This window comes from Lactuca saligna, chromosome 4 (genome assembly GCF_052625555.1).
Source record: "Lactuca saligna cultivar CGN05327 chromosome 4, ASM5262555v1, whole genome shotgun sequence".
Lineage (NCBI taxonomy): Eukaryota > Viridiplantae > Streptophyta > Magnoliopsida > Asterales > Asteraceae > Lactuca > Lactuca saligna.
This window is the reverse complement of record NC_136420.1, coordinates 28,739,102-28,757,911: the sequence shown is the minus strand read 5'-3', so window position 1 is coordinate 28,757,911 and position 18,810 is coordinate 28,739,102. Positions and strand designations below refer to the sequence as shown.

The window sequence follows — 18,810 nt, the reverse complement described above, 5'->3', positions numbered from 1 at the left end:
TTCTGTATAATATCTATGGAGACGACATTTTGTTGCTATATAGATGACAACCAGGATCCAACAACGACAACATCTCGTCTCTAAAAGGTACCTATGGTGACGATATATATAGCGACGCCAAAAAAGATCTATTGCGACGGGGCTATAGCGACAAAGAGCTATAGGGACAACATGTCGTCGCAGCCACCTATAGGGACGACTTTCTAATTTTCCCTTATACATGTTCATATCTGTTTATTATTCTAATGTTCTGATTTGTTAAATGTGCAGACACTTGAGATTCTTCATTTGTTAAAGCAGATCAAGGAGAAGCTGAAAGAAGTTTGATCAAATTCTTTTGGTAGCAATTAACAATTTTAAACAGTACAAAATGCAATTTTATAATTTAAACTAAGACAAATAGTACAGTTCCTTTATGATAATTACATATTACCTCCGTTCCAAATTAATTTTCCACATTTGACTTTTGAAGTCTTTATTCTTCAACTTTGACCTCAAATGATAATACTTGATGCAAAATAATATATGAATGGATTGTATTTTAAATTTCTTTTCATTGTTATAAGCTTTATCAAGTAATATATAACACAAATAAAAATATTTAAAGTCAAAGTTGAAGAAAAAAGATTTCAAAGTCAAAAGTGGACAATTAATTTGGGACGGAGGGAGTATATTAAAATGGAAAAAATACCATAGGAACGAAATTCGTTTGATTCTGTTTTTTTTTAATTGCAAAGAAAACATGAATTCTGACGGATTGATTCATTAGTTTTTAGGCCGCCTTTTTCCTCTATGGATTTCCATCATGGTTCTTGAATCTTTACTTTTAAGTCCAACTGAATTTTGGAAAAAAAAAAAAAACTTATATCAGATTGTGTATTGTTCCTGATATGAGGCACATAAATATATATTTTTTTTATCAAGAAGTGTTGCACTGATAATGTGCTACCTAGATTAAAATGTCTTATATTTTCTGGATTTGTGTCTTATCATCTGGTATGTTACATTCTTTTGTGATCTACTACTCTTTACTTCTATAGTCAGGTTGCTGGTTTAGGTCCAAGAGCTATGGAATATTTTTGCAAATTTGGTCCTTATTTTATGGTTTCTCAATTGCTTTTTGTACCTGGGTCATCCCCTAGATGTTAAACAACATGTCCTTGTCTTCGTCTCTTTCTTTTTCATTTTCAAGGAGCATGATGAAATTTCAACAAAATTTCTCTCTTTCCGAATATGTTGAAGGAGCATAGCTGAACACTAAATCCTTAAAAATAGTGTCTTTTTGAACACTCTCATTTCATTGTTTGATAATACTATGTTTGGTCTCTTGTTCTCAAGCTTAGCAGCCCGTATGTTAAATTTATGATAATGACCATTTTACATTCATCTCTTCCATTTCCATGTTCAGGTATCATAAATTACCCCCAACAAAATTCATCACTTTTCTTAAAAATTATCTGTCATACGTGCAAGGAGCATAATTATATCCTAACAATCCCAGAAAAGATTCTTCAAAAGAAGAACATTTTTTTGAAATTTTGGTACTCATTTCATGGTTCCATAACGTTTTCCTTAATGAGGATTCAGACTGGTTATTAGGTATTGCACTTACAAAATTTCTTAGCTTAGGAAATGACACGTGTCAATAATGGTTTATTTTATCATAATAGGGATATTTAGAATATAGAAGGGTATAGTTGGAATTTCATTTTGATGAAAAATGGTTTGTAGAGTGTCCATAATGATTCTTTTATTAAGATAGAAGCAGAAGATTAGTTTTTTTTAAAAAACTAATAAGCTAGTTTTAGAAACGAACACCCACTTGCAAATGTTCCAAGTTAAATATACAATTTTGAACAAAGGAGAGGGACGATTAGTTTTAAGTAGTTTATGGGTGCCATTTGTATATCAATGCAGCGTAAATAATACAAGGCTTGTTATAGAGAACAAATGTGCTGATGCTTTCGAGTTACATCAAGTGTATGCTACTCCTGAAGCCGATCCGCTTAAGAACTCGTCAGATTTCCCAATATGCTTCCGCGGCTTCACAAGAATTGTCTGCACCTAAAGCGGTCTCCACGACACCACCAAAGGGGCTTAATTTCTACATCTCTACCCTCCAAACCCGTGCCTCTGTTGATCAACTTCATAAACTTCACGCTGAGATTCTCAAGACTCACTTTTCCCGGAACGTATTCCTGTTGACACGTCTAGCTCATGCTTACCCCAAATTTGGTTGCCTGCATATTGGAGAAAGATTTGTTGTCAGCATCATCAAGAACCCACCTTTGTTTCTTTGAAATGAGAGGATCAAATGTTATGCAAGGAAAGGTCGTTACAGAGAGTCAATCGATCTTTATTATGAGATGGTTTGAAGTGGATACAAACCGAACGCCTTCACGTTTACATTTGTGCTGCCCGCTTGCGTTGGGTTGAAGTCGGTTAAAGATTGTCGGAGGGTTCATACAGATGTTTTGTGGTTCGGTTGCGAGTATAACGAGTTTGTTATCACCGCTCTTATTGACGTCTATGGGAAGTGCGGCAATTTAAGTTCCGCACGCCAACTGTTCGATGAAATGCTAGTGAAGAAAACCGCAAGCTGTAACGCCCTGTTGGCTGCGTTTGTACTGGATGAGAAGTTCGATGATGCCTTATCACTCTTTAATGAAATGAAGAAGTTGGGGATCCCATCAGATACCATTACCATGGTTAGGGTACTTCAATCATATGCCTCTTTGGGTGCTTTACAACAGGGAAGATGGGTGCATGAGCAAATAATAAGGACCCAAATGGTGGTGAACGTACAATTAGGTTCAGCTCTGATTAACATGTACGCTGGATGTGGTAGCATAGAAGAAGCCCATCATGTGTTTGAAGAAATGCCAAAAAAAGATCTCATCGCGTGGACATCAATCATATGTGGGTATGGAATGCATGGTCTTGCCCATCTTTCAGAATCTCTTTTCCTTCGTATGGTGAGTCATGGTCTAAGACCTGATGCCATAACATTTGTTGGAGTTTTGTCAGGTTTTAGTCACAATGGCATTGTAGAAAAAGGGTGGTATTATTTCAAGAAAATGCCATAACATTCTCTCTCTCTCTCTCTCTCTCTCTCTCTCTCTCTATATATATATATATATATATATATACCCAAGATGAACACTTCATCTTCTTCATCTCTTCCTTCTTAATCAAAACTCCACATCTACCCACCGAATTATCATCTACAACAACTGCTATAGTAAAAAAATATGTTACATTCGACGTCGGTAATACCAACAAACCCGGATTTCATGAACTCAATTTGGGTTCACCTGTTTCCCCCTTACGACCTGGACCAGTTGCTAGCTGTAGCTCAAGCTCATCTGGTTCGGTAACAGTTCGGAATGAAAATAGAATTCAACTTCGATAAGCTTCTAAAAAGATAGATTCGGGTCGAAAAGTCTCAAAGTACAACTACATCGACCCACCAACTTCTCTATACAACTATTGTCTCCATCTTCACAGCAGCAAGAAACCAACCCCCACTATCGGTTTCTTTGACATACGGATCTACAAATCTCATCATCTCGATTTCATTTTGAGTGGACCTTGGTCGTGGATTTTGAAGATTGTTCTTTGGAGGTGGCAACAAAGATGAATTTAAATCGATAATTGGGTTCAAGAATACAAGTTCAAGCTCATGGCAAATTTACTTGACATTTCAAGATGATAATACATTTAAAGAAGTGGGTTTTCAACTTACTTTAGCTAAATTGGTGTGAATGTGTGATTTTGATTATCATATATTCAAGAATAAGATAAAATTTATTGATGTTTTGAAGCAGCAAATGTTTAGATTTGCCACATTTGTGTTTCCCGAGACTGCGAAGGAAATTTTAACACAAGTAAATCCACATGTTGTATATGAGCACCAGATGCTTGTTAAGCCATGCAGAAAAGTATGTCTATTCCAGATACTTTATCTACTTGTCATTCGTTATAAATGTTTTATCTATTGCCTTATGATTCGTAATATACCAATTTATTTAAGTAGCATAAGCAACAAACCCCGTTGAGTCGTTTGATCACATATTACTTGGTATGCAGAAAATATAGACAAAATTGCAAAAATGGTCCCCGTGCTATGCATTTTTTTGGGGTTTTAACCCAAACATCGATTTTTTGAATTAGTGGTCTTTTTGAGCTAGTTTCGTTGCGTTTTTTATCCCTCTAAATAGTGAAATGACTGTAATACTCTTGAGGTATTTATTTTTTGATTTTCTTTCATTTCCTTTTAAATCTAATACTAATTTATTTATTTTAATAATTATAAAAATAATAAGGTCTCTCTCTTCCGAATCATCACCTTCATCTCACCCTCCCCCACAATTCACCTCGCTAACAAATAATGTTTTAATGGTGGCTTCTCCCCCAAAACCCACTCTGATTCTCGATGTCAACAAAAATTCTGCAATTCTTCAATGATGAAATCAAATTTGCTTCCATCTTTGTCATCATCTAAAAACCTTCTCAGATGTGTTCCAAGCCCTAGGTGAAGAAATCAACTCTGTGAGACTCACTATCGATGGATTCAACGAGTCTGAGTGGGAGTGTGTATTTTCTCACCACTGTTGACAGTGGTGCAGGTGAGCGGAGTGTGGTGTACAAGCTGCAAGTTGCTGCCATGTTCGACCTAGAAAAGGCATTCTCTCGACCATAAAAACATTTGTTCTTTCTCCATCACCATTAAAATTTCTCAATCGCCTCAATCATCTCATCGAATTGTCTGTGTCTATTGACACCAACTCTATTCCTCTCTCTCCTGCACATCAGCAGTCATTAATGGTTTGTTGTTTGTTTCGCTTCTGCTCTATCTTTTCTTCTTGTATGAATAATGATTTTCCTTCAAATGGTAGATAAAAGAAACTTGTACATCGTAATTGTCAAAATTAGGTTTCAGATAGTCAAAATTAGATCTTCACAAACCAAAACTTGTTTGTTTATTACATGCCTAGATAATGAATCGAATAGAGATTAAACCAAGTTGAGGATGAAACAAAGATTTCGTCCATCACTAACTCCAAAAATGGATTAGAAACCAAGAAAAATCAATTACAACATCATGGAGACTAAATGAGAAACACATCTCCTTCAGATGAAACCCCATCTCATTCTTCTGGTTGTAGGTTTAAAACTTTTCTCCTACTATTTGTTGGTTTTATATACATTCGTTTAAGAATATGGGTAGTTGAAGATGATGTTGATGTTGATGCTTCACTGAATCTGTATTCACTTTTGACGTGGGTTTGCCTCTTTGATCTGGATTTTTCTCATCTAATTTGCAGGTTGATTTGCAAGTGAAAAGGAAGAGAGAGAGAGAGAGAGAGAGAGAGAGAGAGAGAGGGCTCATTTTTCATAAATAAAATGAATAAATAATTACTAAATTTAAAAAAATGAATTTAAAAATAGAAAATAAATACCTTAGTGTAGTTGTAACATCTCGAAATATTAAGAGTAGAGTTGAAGGGCTAAAAGAGTAAATTGGGAAAGAGCGACTCGACGAGTAGAGTCGCGACTTGGTCGCGTGTTAAAGAACATAACATCTATTTCCTACTCGGCAAGTCAGTACGATGGACTCAGCGAGTAGGCGCTGAGTGGAGAAATTCTTGGGGTTGAGCCCTATATAAAGAACATAACATCTATTTCCTCAGCCTCCTTACTCATCCTCAAGTCCAGAAACCCTAACCTTTGTGTGTGAATGGATCAAGTGCATTTGGAAGCTTGGAGAAGCAATTGTTGAGGAAATCTTGAAGGGTAAGAGGCTTGGAGCAAGAGGCTTTGCTTGGATTCGAGTTTCATTGCAGTTGGGGCGTTCTGAGGTAATATCTCATTTTTGAGTTGCTATTTCTTAGATGCATCATTTTGGGTTTGTGGGGAGCTTATCTTGGGATGTTTTGGGGTTTGGAGGTTAGATCTGAGGTTGCTACCTCAGATCTGGAAGGGAGAAGGTCTAGAGTGCATGAAAGTCTCTGTTTGTGAGTGGTTGATGGAGCCATCTTGTCCCAAACCCAAACCCTAGAGTGAAAATGCATAGATCTCTTTGGATTCACGTAAAGTTTGCCACTTTACGTGATCGATGGGGTGTAGGAGGCTAGATCTATGTTTTGGATCAATTGCATGGCCTGGAGTGCTTCTGAATGGATTCAGACCGATGGTACTCGGCGAGTCACATGGGTAGACTCGACGAGTTGCTTGAAGATAAGCTGGAACTCGACGAGTTGGAAGAACAACTCAGCGAGTTGGATAAAGATGGCCTGGAACTCGGCGAGTTGTATGAACAACTCGGTGAGTAGGTTGAAGATAGCCTTAGACTCGGCGAGTCTTGTCGAAGAGTCCCTATATTTTCTGGTTGAGTCGAGAATCGGAGAGTCAAGGGATGACTCGGTGAGTTGTGTGCGAGTGGACTCAGAGTTGTGGGACTCAGCGAGTCTTGGGGTGACTCGGCGAGTTGAGTCGCGGATTAGGGAAGTTCTGAGCATGGGGACTCGACGAGTCGAAGGGTTGACTCGGCGAGCAAGGTCAACCAGGAGGGTCGACTTTGACTGAGGGCTTTGACTTTGACCAAGAGTTGACCAGTTGACTTCCAGGAGTAATTTGGTTGTTATTGGTAATTATTGGTTTCGGTGATTCAGTGGTGGAATTCGCGATGATGGTCGGAGCAGCGTGGACTGTTCTTCAGCCGGCAGTAGCAGGTGAGTCTTCTCACTATACTTTACCTTGAGTAGGTAACCGAGTTATGTGACAGAGTATTTGTATGCTATGTATGTTATGTGTTGTACTACATTATTTCTATGTGATTTATGTTGTGCATGTTTACAGAGTTGGAACCGGAGGGTTGCCAGAGTTAGAACCGGAATGTTCACAGAGTTAGAACCAGAGGGTTCATAGAGCAGGGTCCACGGACCCACGGAGCTATAGCCTCGAGTGGCTAATATGTGTTATGTGTGGTATTTTGGGGGACTCACTAAGCTTCGTGCTTACAGTGTTTTGTGTTATGTGTTTCAGGTTTCTCTCAGGATCACGGGACGGCACCAGCTCGATTGTACACATCAGAGAACGAATCATGTTTTGTGGATCCTGGTTTATTGAGCAAGTGAATATGGAGTTATGTTTTTGTAATTCGATTATGACTGGAATTTTAAGAAAAGTGTTTTTGAAAATTAACGATTATTTTCAAATGAAAAATTGTTTTGAAATTTACGGTGTTACAGTAGTAAAGTCATTTCAGTTTACAGAGGGATCAAAAACACAACCAAACTAGCTCAAAAGGACCATCAATCCAAAAAAGTCGTGATTTGGACAAAAACCCCTAAAAATGCATACCATAGGGACCATTTTTTCAATTTTGTTGAAAATATATACATTTTTAATTGTATTATGAATGGTATAGTGTGTAATCATTGGATAATCTGAATATGAGTTGTAGGTTTGGATAAATTTTTTTTTTTTCGGTGAGATTAATGGTAATTTAAACGATCCTCGTTTTTCGTGAGAGTTTGAATAGATTAATCCAGATCAAATAGAAGGAGCTAGAAATCAAGAAGAAAGAAAGAAAGAACCGTAAGAAATGGAAAATAGAGAGAGAGAAGGAGAAAGAGAGAGAGAGAGGTGGGTCCTCTCATTTTTTTAATAATTAAAATGAATAAATAATTATTAGATTTAAAAAAAAATGAACTTAAAAATAGAAAATAAATACCAAAGGGTAGTAAAGTCATTTTAGTTTACCGAGGGATCATAAACGCAACAAAACTAGCTCAAAAGGACCATTAATCCAAAAAAGTCATGATTTGGACCAAAACTCCCAAAAAAAATGCATACCATAGGGACCATTCTTACAATTTTGTCGAAAATAAATACATTTTTAATTGTATTCTGAATGTTATAGTGTAATCATTGGATAACTTGAATAGGAGTTGTAGGTTTGGATTTTTTTTTTTTTTTCGGTGAGAGATTACTTGGAATTTATACGATCCTCTTTCTTCGTGAGAGATTGAATACATGAATTTACTTCCATTCTAATTTTGTTAGTTATTACAAAATTGCAGATGTTACAATATTTTCAAAGTAATATTATCGATAATGACTATCACCAATAATCTCCACAACTACATACACCATCCTTAAAACAATGAAATCTTTTCGCATCTCTAACAATAATTTCTCTACATTCAATTCCAGATATAAACTTAATAACATTATGACAATCCACACACACCCGCAAGTTCTTCATCACTCTCAACACATCACCATCCAAAGTGCTTAGAATCCCAAATGCAATCGCCAGTCTTTCACTATGACAAAATACCATCTCCTCCTTCGTTTCCTCATCAACTTTTTCAAACACAACACTTGTTTCAGGAACATAACCTTCAACTTTCATCCGTTCTTTTACATACTTGAGGTAACTATAAATCTCTTTGGACATCAGATGTGATTGATCAAACACAAGAAACGTGTGAATTTGGCCTGTAACTTCAATGGAACTCCACCCGGGTTGCTTTTCCAACTTCAAATCTTTTATTTTTCCCCACATTTTGGCAACTTGATCCCATTTCCCACAAGTTGCATAGATGTTGGACATGAGCACATGCCATCCAGCATTAGTTGGATCCAATTCAAGAATCTTGGATACAACTCTTTCAGCCATTTCAACATTTTTATGGATCTTGCATGCAGTTAACAGCCCACCCCATATCATGGAATCGGGTTTTACAGTTATATGCTTCAGAAGGTTTTCGGCTTCATTTAATCTGCCAGCTCTACCAAGCATGTCAACCATGCAACTATAATGCTCTAAAACAGGCTTTACATTAAATTCATCAGACATTTTCTTGAAATAATACCACCCTTTTTCTACCATGCCATTGTGACTAAAACCTGACAAAACTCCAACAAATGTTATGGCATCAGGTCTTAGACCATGACTCACCATACGAAGGAAAAGAGATTCTGAAAGATGGGCAAGACCATGCATTCCATACCCACATATGATTGATGTCCACGCGATGAGATCTTTTTTTGGCATTTCTTCAAACACATGATGGGCTTCTTCTATGCTACCACATCTAGCGTACATGTTAATCAGAGCTGAACCTAATTGTACGTTCACCACCATTTGGGTCCTTATTATTTGCTCATGCACCCATCTTCCCTGTTGTAAAGCACCCAAAGAGGCACATGACTGAAGTACCCTAACCATGGTAATGGTATCTGATGGGATCCCCAACTTCTTCATTTCATTAAAGAGTGATAAGGCATCATCGAACTTCTCATCCAGTACAAACGCAGCCATCAGGGCGTTACAGCTTGCGGTTTTCTTCACTGGCATTTCATCGAACAGTTGGCGTGCGGAACTTAAATCGCCGCACTTCCCATAGACGTCAATAAGAGCGGTGATAACAAACTCGTTATACTCGCAACCGAACCACAAAACATCAGTATGAACCCTTCGACAATCTTTAACCGACTTCAACCCAGCGCAAGCGGGCAGCACAAATGTAAACGTGAAGGCATTCGGTTTGTATCCACTTCGAACCATCTCGTAATAAAGATCGATTGACTCTCTGTAACGACCTTTCCTTGCATAACATTTGATCCTCTCATTCCAAAGAAACAAAGGTGGGTTCTTGATGATGCTGACAACAAATCTTTCTCCAATATTCAGGCAACCAAATTTGAGGTAAGCGTGAGCTAGACGTGTCAACAGGAATATGTTCCGGGAGAAGTGAGTCTTGAGAATCTCAGCGTGAAGTTTATGAAGTTGATCAACAGAGGCACGGGTTTGGAGGGTAGAGATGTAGAAATTAAGCCCCTTTGGTGGTGTTGTGGAGACCGCTTTAGGTGCAGACAATTCTTGTGAAGCCGCGGAAGCATATTGGGAAATCTGACGAGTTCTTAAGCGGATCGGCTTCAGGAGTAGCATACACTTGATGTAACTCGAAAGCATCAGCACATTTGTTCCCTATAAACAAGCTTTTGTAAGTTTGTATTATTTGCGCTGCATTGATATACATATGGCACCCATAAACTACTTAAAAGTAATCGTCTCTCTCCTTTGTTCAAAATTGTATTTTTTAACTTGGATCATTTTTAATGGGTGTTGCTTCTAAAAATAGCTTATTAATTTTTCAAAAAACTAATAAGTTCAAAAAAATATTCAGGCATCTAAAAATAACTTTTGAAAAGTTTTTACATAGACAAAATATGGAGCTTTCTAAAAGCTAGAAAATCATGATTTTTTTTTTATTACATTTCAAGGTTTTTAACAGCAAAATTACAAAAGTATTTGGGCATTTAAAATAGCCTTTGAGACTGTTTTTTGAAGCTTTTACATAGACAAAATTTAGAGCTTTCTAAAAGCTAAAAAATCATTGGTTATATGTTTAACTGTGAAACTATGAAAGTGGTTATATGTGTTTGAATTGCCTTGGTTTGATGTTAGTTGTGTTAACTGTTAGTTTGTTTACATCTTCATATTATGTAATTCTCAAATAATGGATGAAAACTACACTAATGTTGTTAATTGTGAACCATCTAAAAAAGAATAGAACAAAATGTGTGGGATAGTAAAACCTTGAAGAAGTTCGTTGATGTGTGCATGATTGAATTTAATAAAATGAATAGAAACGGTGGTCACTTCAATAAGATTGGGTGGGAGAAATAGGAAAACATATGAAGGAAAAAACAGGGAAACCTATGACAAAATACAACTTAAAAACAAATGGGACAACATGAAAAAAGATCGGAACCTTTATGACCGGTTAATGAGGCTTGAAACTGGAATCGGTGGGACGAGAAGCTTAATAGATGCATGGCCTGAATGGTGGGAGGAAAAAATAAATGTATGCTTTACTATTCTTTTTAATTATTTTATGTTATGATTGCATAGTGAAATCGATGAATTAAATATTGTTTATTTTGTAGACGAATAAAGACTGTGCCAAATTTAGGGACGCGGATTTGAGCATGTTTTACACTAAATATGTTCTTTTGTTTTGAGATTTTGTTGCCACTGGAAATCAGACTATGACTCTGTTAGAGTTTCAAATGAAGAAAATATGGAGAGCAAATGAGATAGTGATGAAATCAATTTAGATTATGAAGAACTATTTTTTATCGGTTTCCTTGAAAGTAGTTCAGGTAAACGGAAGAAGTCTAAGAATGTCGGCAACCGATCAACCAAGAGTAAAACTTCAATTTATGAGGAAAAAGTAGATGCTTTATTGGATGCCATATCAACGAAAAGCACACAAACGTTTCCACAAAATAATTCCTCTCCTACAATATCACATTACATGGCGGTTGTCATGAAGTTTTCCGGTTTCAATGAAGGTTCCAAAGAGTATTCACAAGCATTGTTTGTCTTCACCAAAAACCAAAATTGTGAAGCTTTTAAGTTTCCAATGACTGATGAAGCGAAGATGGAGTTCCTTAAGTTACTAATAAAATAATGATTTGTGTTATCGTTTGACATCATGTGTTATGACTTTGGCTCATGGATGTAGCAATAGATGTGTTCAATAATTTTTTTAATCATTCCGATGAAACGATTCATAGGCTTTTCCATTTATTTTTGGCATTTGTACTAAAGATGAGTGTCAACATCATCAAACCAGCCGAAAAATATAATGATGATGTTCCAAAACATATATTAGACAATCCTCGATATCATTCGTTCAAGGATTGCATTGGCGCTATAGATGGGACACATATAAAGGCATCAGTTCCATAAAAGGAGGAAATGAAGTACATTGGTTGAAAGGAATATGCTACAAAATATATAATGGGTTTTTGTGATTTTAACATGTATTTTACATTTGTGTGGGCCATATGGGAGGGGATTGAACATGATACAACAATTTTCAATGAAACCTTACAAAGACCGAATCTTCATTTTCCACATCCAAGGGGTGGTTAATGTAATTTTTTTATACACACAAGTCTTATGCTTTTAATACTTTTTTGAAACGGATAACAAATCTTTGTTTTATTTACAGATAAATAGCATGTTGTTGATGTCGGATACCCAAATATTAAAGGGTATCTTGCTCCATACAATGGTACTAATATTCGATATCATATACCAAATTTTTGACGTGGACAGACTGCTACTATGCATACTCCTTGTGGATCGAAAGAGACATTTAACTATCACCACTCATTATTGCGAAATATCATTGAAAGAACTTTTGGAGTATGGAAAGCTATGTGGGTGTTATTAAGAGACATGCATCTTAATTGCAGGTACAAGAACCAAGGGCATATTATGATAGCACCGATGGTGATACATAACTATATTAGAAAGGCTAGTAGGTTTGATGAAACATTTAACAAGGCACAACAAGAATACTACAATCCCACAAGAGGTGACGCTAGTAGTGAAGGTCATGAAGAAAGTCCATTTACACATTGCACGAATAATGATGATTCGTATATGGAAGCGATACAGGATATTATTGCACAACATATAATGGAATGGTATGGATGAATGTAATATTATGTTACTTATGATATTTTTATGAATTATTTACAATTTTGATTTCTACTTTTGTATAAACTCCATTTTAGTATTATTATTGTATAATAAAAAAAACTATTTACTTTGTAAAAGAAATTGGTATTATATATTTTTTTAAAAAGAAAAGGTTTAAAAATTATCAATTTTGGGTAAAAAAATTGTTAACTGTGGAATATTATCTGATAAATGGTTCTAAATATATAACTATATCCTTTTTAGTCATTTTACACCTAAAAAGATAAGCAAAATACTTTTTAAAACCAACTTATTGGATTTTCAGCTTTTCCTACCTCAAAAGCTAACTCAAACACTTTTTAAAAACTGTTTTTTAGAAAGCCATAAGCTAATAAACATATTTCCTAAAAGCGTTGTTGTGATAAAAAAAAAAAAAAAAAAAAAAAAAAAAAACACTCCCTAACATACCCTAAACTTTTTTGGGACTTTCATCCAAGAAAAGATTATTTTAGTCTTTTAGACTCTTTTCATATTTTATATAATTATTATTAATATTATTAAAATATTTGGGTCACACATCCATCACGCCCCCGTGGTTAAGCAAGTTGTTGTCTTCCATCGATTTCATAAAGTTTCTATATTTGACTCGAAGTTCGATTCCAGAGTTTTTATCATCTATAAAATCATCCACTGATTTTATCTGAATATACAATCATCCTCTTATAAAATAAATATTTATATTTATAGAAATTTTAATTGTCACGGGTTCTTCATTCTTACAAATATCAACACTTACTATATATATATATATATATATATATATATATATATATGCGGTGCGGTTTTGCGGTTTTTGCAAGACTAGAAACCTCACCGCACCAAACATTTTCGTGTTTTGCAAAACTAAAAACTTCACAGTTAGTTTTTATTTCGGTTTCGGTTTATGCAAACTCCTTTGAGAATATTTATAAAGGTTTCCGGGAGTGTAATTATATGTTATCTTGTATTGTATGTCATGTGTATAATGTGACTAAGATTTGTAAAAGGGAACTTTGACGTACTTTTACGTAAATTATTGGAAATAATAATTAAGAGAATATGTCCAAGATAAGTGGCACATCAATATATAATAAGGGATATTTATAATTAAATAAAGTTTATAGTTGGGTATATGATGTAGTTTTCTATTCCACTATGTGTAAGTATTGATGATCCCTTTTAAAATGTGAGTTATTACATGGGAATATTGACCTAATATGCAGGAGGATATTAGGATTGTAACCGTTAAAGTTTCTCTTTTAGCATTTTATCCGATAATGCTCTAGTAACGGAAAAGGTAGTTAAGTGCAGGAATGGTTGTTGCTTTTCTTCTTATGATGGTTGCACTCTCTTGTGCGTATCGCTCGAATGTAGTTTATAATAGACTTTGTGTACTATTCTAGCATGGTATTTAATGACCAAAGATTGGATGTGGGGGTATACGTTTGAACTATGTATTGAGAATTACTCATGTTAAGAGTGCTAAGATGAATGGTGTAGCTTGCAACATGAATAGAAATGGTAAAACATATGTAGTACATATAGTGCTATATATTATGCATATCGAAAGAGAAATGTTCTTGCAGATGTATGATAAGGAAACAATTATAGTTTTACCACAATTGAGATTAATGGTCAAGTTAAGATTTAGGTATGGTGGAAACACCAATTGTATACCTGAATATGAATGATATATATGTATAGAACCACTTTTACATAAAGAAAGCTAAAAAAAAAGGTATATTTAAATGATTGTTCCATGTAGGACAAAATATGAGAAATACTACCAAGTACATAAAATGGGCTATATTAGGTTAAGAATGTATTAGGATATGCTGTAATATCTATTGCAAATGGATTGGTAAAGAAATTTTATTAGTTAAATAAGAATGCAAGAAAATAGCAAAGTAGATTGTTATATTGTGTAATGTGAGTTAGACTAGAAATAACCATGAAAGAAATCATGGAATTAAATAAAGGATGCCCATGAAACTTTTGAAAATATTTTGAGAACAAAATCATTTTAAGGAGGAGTTGCTATTACATCCATAAATTTTGAAATAGTTGTCTATAGGTGAATAGTTGACCAAAATGGGTAATTTGGTCATTTGTATGAATATCATGAAAATTAGTTAAAATACATTTAAGTCATTTTTAGGATAGGGTATAAAGTTGGTTCAAGTGAATAACATCGTGAAGCAGTGCAATGGGACCATAGGGGTAAAATGGGGATATTTATGATATGTATTGCCAAATTTGTGGCTTAATAGGTTAATACCTATAGTCATAAGTGACTTTATAGAGTTGTAAAGCTCATTCCCACCTTTGTGTGGATATAAAGTTCATGGAAAATAGACTTAAGATGAGGAAATGATGCATTATTGATGTTTTGAATAGAAAATGGGCAAAGGTAGAATATAATCAACAACGTAACGTAGGAAACACGGTGCAACTATGTTAAGGATGTGGCGTGAAAAGGTGAAATTTAGCTCAATACTTGATTAAGATTTAAGCCGCGATAAGACCACACCAACTTCAAATGGGTTTTAATCTGTGTAAACAGAGCAGTCAAACTCTTATCCTCCTAACTTCGATTTAGATCTCAACTAGGGATAAATTAATGGGTTTCAAACATCTTTATGATTTAGGAATTAAATTATTCAAGCCATAATCTTTGGAAGCTCTCAAATTTATGATTTTTCTCTGTAGTGGATCTTTAAGATTCAATGGTGAATTCTTGAGTTTAGCTAGAAACTTGAATTAATCGACTTATGTCTAGATTATGATATTACTGTAAGTTATTAGAGGACACATACAAGCATTATATGATGTTTCCATGGTGAAATTTGTGAATTTTATTAGTAGGAGTTATAAACCGTAAATTGTGAAAGTCGTGAAATTGGAAAAAAAAAATAAAAAATTAAGGGCTTAATGAATTAAGCCATATGGAAGCTTAATACATGAAGCATAATTGGTTTTGACGCAAAAAGTTGAAATGATAAATTAATAATCACTTAAGTGATAATTTTGAATAAGGATTGCAATTATGTTGTTAATGTGTTAAGACAAGTTCGAAGGAGCATGGTATGTTATGTGAATAGGTTTTTGGCAAGAGATTGATCGAGTGCATTGATTACAGATTTAAAGGTCAAAGTGATAGTTAGTCTTCACTAACTAGCAAGGTGAGTCATTTGGAACTTTTACATAAGAAATACATCGCTTAATGTATTAAAGATCATGCTTTAAAGTAGTCTTTGCAAGAGTAAGTATTTTTTTTTTTTTTTGTGTTTATATGATTCTTTGAATAAAATAATTATGATGTTATATAGTGTTACTAAATGGTTGGTTATGGATTTTTTGTTAGACATAACATTTTATTTGTAATACAAATCCTTAATGAATTCCAGATTACGAAATAGGAGCATATCCCAGGTTGATTATATGAACTCTTGTAAATATAACAATTGTAATGAAATGATAGAAGTGAGTCGTATATACTTGTTATGGAGGAATACATGAATAGTACTTAATGATTTAAGTGCTTATTTGATCACGAAAAAAATACAAATATAGCAATGTACTTTTATTTATTTGTTTATTATAGCCATAATTGGGAACATTTTTGAAAGTACAACACTATAAGTAAGATGTTATAATAAGCATGTATATCTTGCATTTAAGAGGCAAAATATACTGAATTTAAAGTAGTTCATGGTAATTGCAGAAATTATAAAATAATAGCATGACCAAAGGCTATTGAGCAATATATTAGTGAAAATCGAACTCATAGATGCATAGTAGTTACAGAAAAGTTTACTTGATCTTACCCAAATGCAAATAGAGTCCTTGGATTATGCTTTTCTTTCCAACCACTTAAGCAAATTTAGTTGCAAGATATCCTGTCGGCTATATGTGAAACAATATATATATATTGTACCTGTACATGGAACCCAAACTATTCCATAAGCATAAACTTGCAGGAAAAACATAAACTTCAGTAATAATAGACCATAAACATAAGTTGGATTTAAAAGCAATCATTTTCTCAAGCCACTATTGTAGCATCTTTTCCCTTTTCAACCTGTAACAGAAGAAACAGATATCTACTCCCAACAAAAGAAACAGATATAAGTTAATTTGTAACTCAACCAAAAATATAGGTTCACTTGACTATAACCAATGTATGCTCTTTAAAATAAGTTACACAACAATTATTTAGCTCAACCCTAACACTTATCCTGTGAAAATCAATTAAATCATCTTCTAAGTTTGGAAAAGTTTGACAAAACTGAAATGGAATACAATGACATACTGATAAATACAAACATACAGAGATACCAAGGAGTAATTTGATACCAAAAAGATTAGGGCTTACATTCATACAGTTGCAGGGAATTAAAATCTATAAGAAATCGAACATACAGTTGAAGCAGATATGGTGGAGAATGGCGATGGGAGCAGGGCGACGACCGTTAGTGGGAGATGTGAGGCGGGACGGCTTGCAGGGAATTAAAATCTAGAAGAAATCGAACAAAGATTAAGCATCTACATTACATTCTTCAAATTAAATAATAATAACTAGGTTTTACCTTTGTGGGAGAAGAAATCGAGCAAAGATGGGTGAATGCGCCGGAGAAGGAAGGAACGTCGGAAAATGGGTGAATGCGCCGGAGAAGGGACAAGCAACGAGGGACAAAAGGTGGGAAGACAGAAGCCCAAAAAAAAAAATGATTGTCTTCCCCAAAAAAAAATGAATAAAAAGAGAGTGCAGGAATCGAACTCGTGTAAATTCCATACAAGACCATTGAAAACACCACTTGGCTGGGAATGTCAAATCCATACCAATCTCGACCGGTAAACATTTTAACCACTTCTATTATTATTATTATTATTATTATTATTATTATTATTATTATTCGAGTCTTAATTGTTTTTCTTTTGGATAAATTTTCTTACATATTTTAGACACGCACAATTAACTTTCTAAAAAGTGTCAACTTTCTAAAATTGGATTTTTGATGCATTTTTTAATATAGCAACATAGTCCAAATAAAAAATATAAACTTAAATTAAAATTTTTTAATTTTCTAAAAAGTGTCAAATTCGGTTTGGTTCGGTTTGAAAACCGACGAAACCAAATATAAACTTAAAAAATTTTATAACATAAAAACCTAAAGTTGCAAACACAAATATCTAAAGTTTCATACATAATGATCAAAATAGTAAATGAGTTAAAATGATTTTTACTTTATAGTTAATACTTTTATTTAATATAAAATATAAAATATTTTTTTTAATCAATTAATTTATGAAATTCGGTTATTTCGGTTCAGTTTGGTTTAAACTTCATGAGACCGAAGCTCGAACCAAAAACCAAATTCACAATTCGGTTTGGTCTCGAACCAAACCGAAAACCAAATTTGAATATTGTTCGGTTTGAAATCGATTTCAGTTCAATTTGTTTTCGGGTTTTTCGATTCTGGACCAAATAATTCACACCCCTACTTGCAGGTCTAGGAGCAGTACCCCTAGCGGGTCCAAGGGGCAGAGCCCCTGGCGGTGGGCCCCACCAACCAATCAGTTGGTGGGGTCGAAGGCAGTGCCCCACAGATTATTATGGTAAAATTGACAAATCTTGTCAATTTTGGAAACCATTAACAATGTCATTAAATCCATGATTCTCTTCACTAATTTAGATGATGAAAACTCTAATATATCAAGTATAAATACAACTTCTCTATTAAACCATAGTTACAACCTTCTCTCTCTCTGAATTCACTAGCAATTTGGTTCCTGTTTTTTTCTTAGATTCGTAAGTGTCAATTTGGATTATCCTAGAGTAGATTTTCTTGTAACCGAGATATAAAGTAGAAATATCAGTTCAAAAGGCGAACTCACACAATCTATTGGTAAATCAAATTGGAATTAACAAAGAGTTATGAAGTGAAACAGATTACCCAAAAAATAAAGCAAATGGTTGTAGGACGGATTCGATCATTAATTAAAAAGAAGAGGGGAATAAAAGGCGCCCGACCTATTAGCAATCTAATCTCCTAAAGTTTTACTTAAATGTTTGTGTAACTTATAATATATAAAACATATATAACAAATAATTTCGTAAAACTCGGGTCCTATTTACATTAATATGAAAAATCGAGTAGTTGTATGGGATCCTTCGGGACAACAGGTTTGTCCCTGCCATGAAGTCGTTTATCGGACGTAGTATCGAATGTGGCTCGAGCATTTGGAGCACTCTC

The 18,810-nt window shown here is 34.4% G+C and overlaps 2 pseudogenes across 2 annotated transcripts; one reads left to right on the top strand and one right to left on the bottom strand.

Moving 5' to 3' along the window:
• The first annotated feature begins 1,683 nt into the window (after positions 1-1,683).
• On the top strand, positions 1,684-3,931 carry LOC145041450 (pentatricopeptide repeat-containing protein At4g14170-like; annotated as a pseudogene).
• Positions 3,932-8,112: 4,181 nt separating this feature from the next.
• LOC145041449 (pentatricopeptide repeat-containing protein At2g01510, mitochondrial pseudogene) lies at positions 8,113-17,297 on the bottom strand (annotated as a pseudogene). Of its 2 annotated transcripts, none has more exons than XR_013680190.1 (4): positions 17,143-17,297; positions 16,976-17,069; positions 16,381-16,490; positions 8,113-10,014 (listed from the first exon to the last, which is right to left on the bottom strand). The product of XR_013680190.1 is annotated as a pentatricopeptide repeat-containing protein At2g01510, mitochondrial pseudogene, transcript variant X2 (transcript). The 2 variants fall into 2 exon arrangements; XR_013680189.1 differs by having other exon boundaries at positions 8,113-10,003.
• Positions 17,298-18,810: the final 1,513 nt, after the last annotated feature.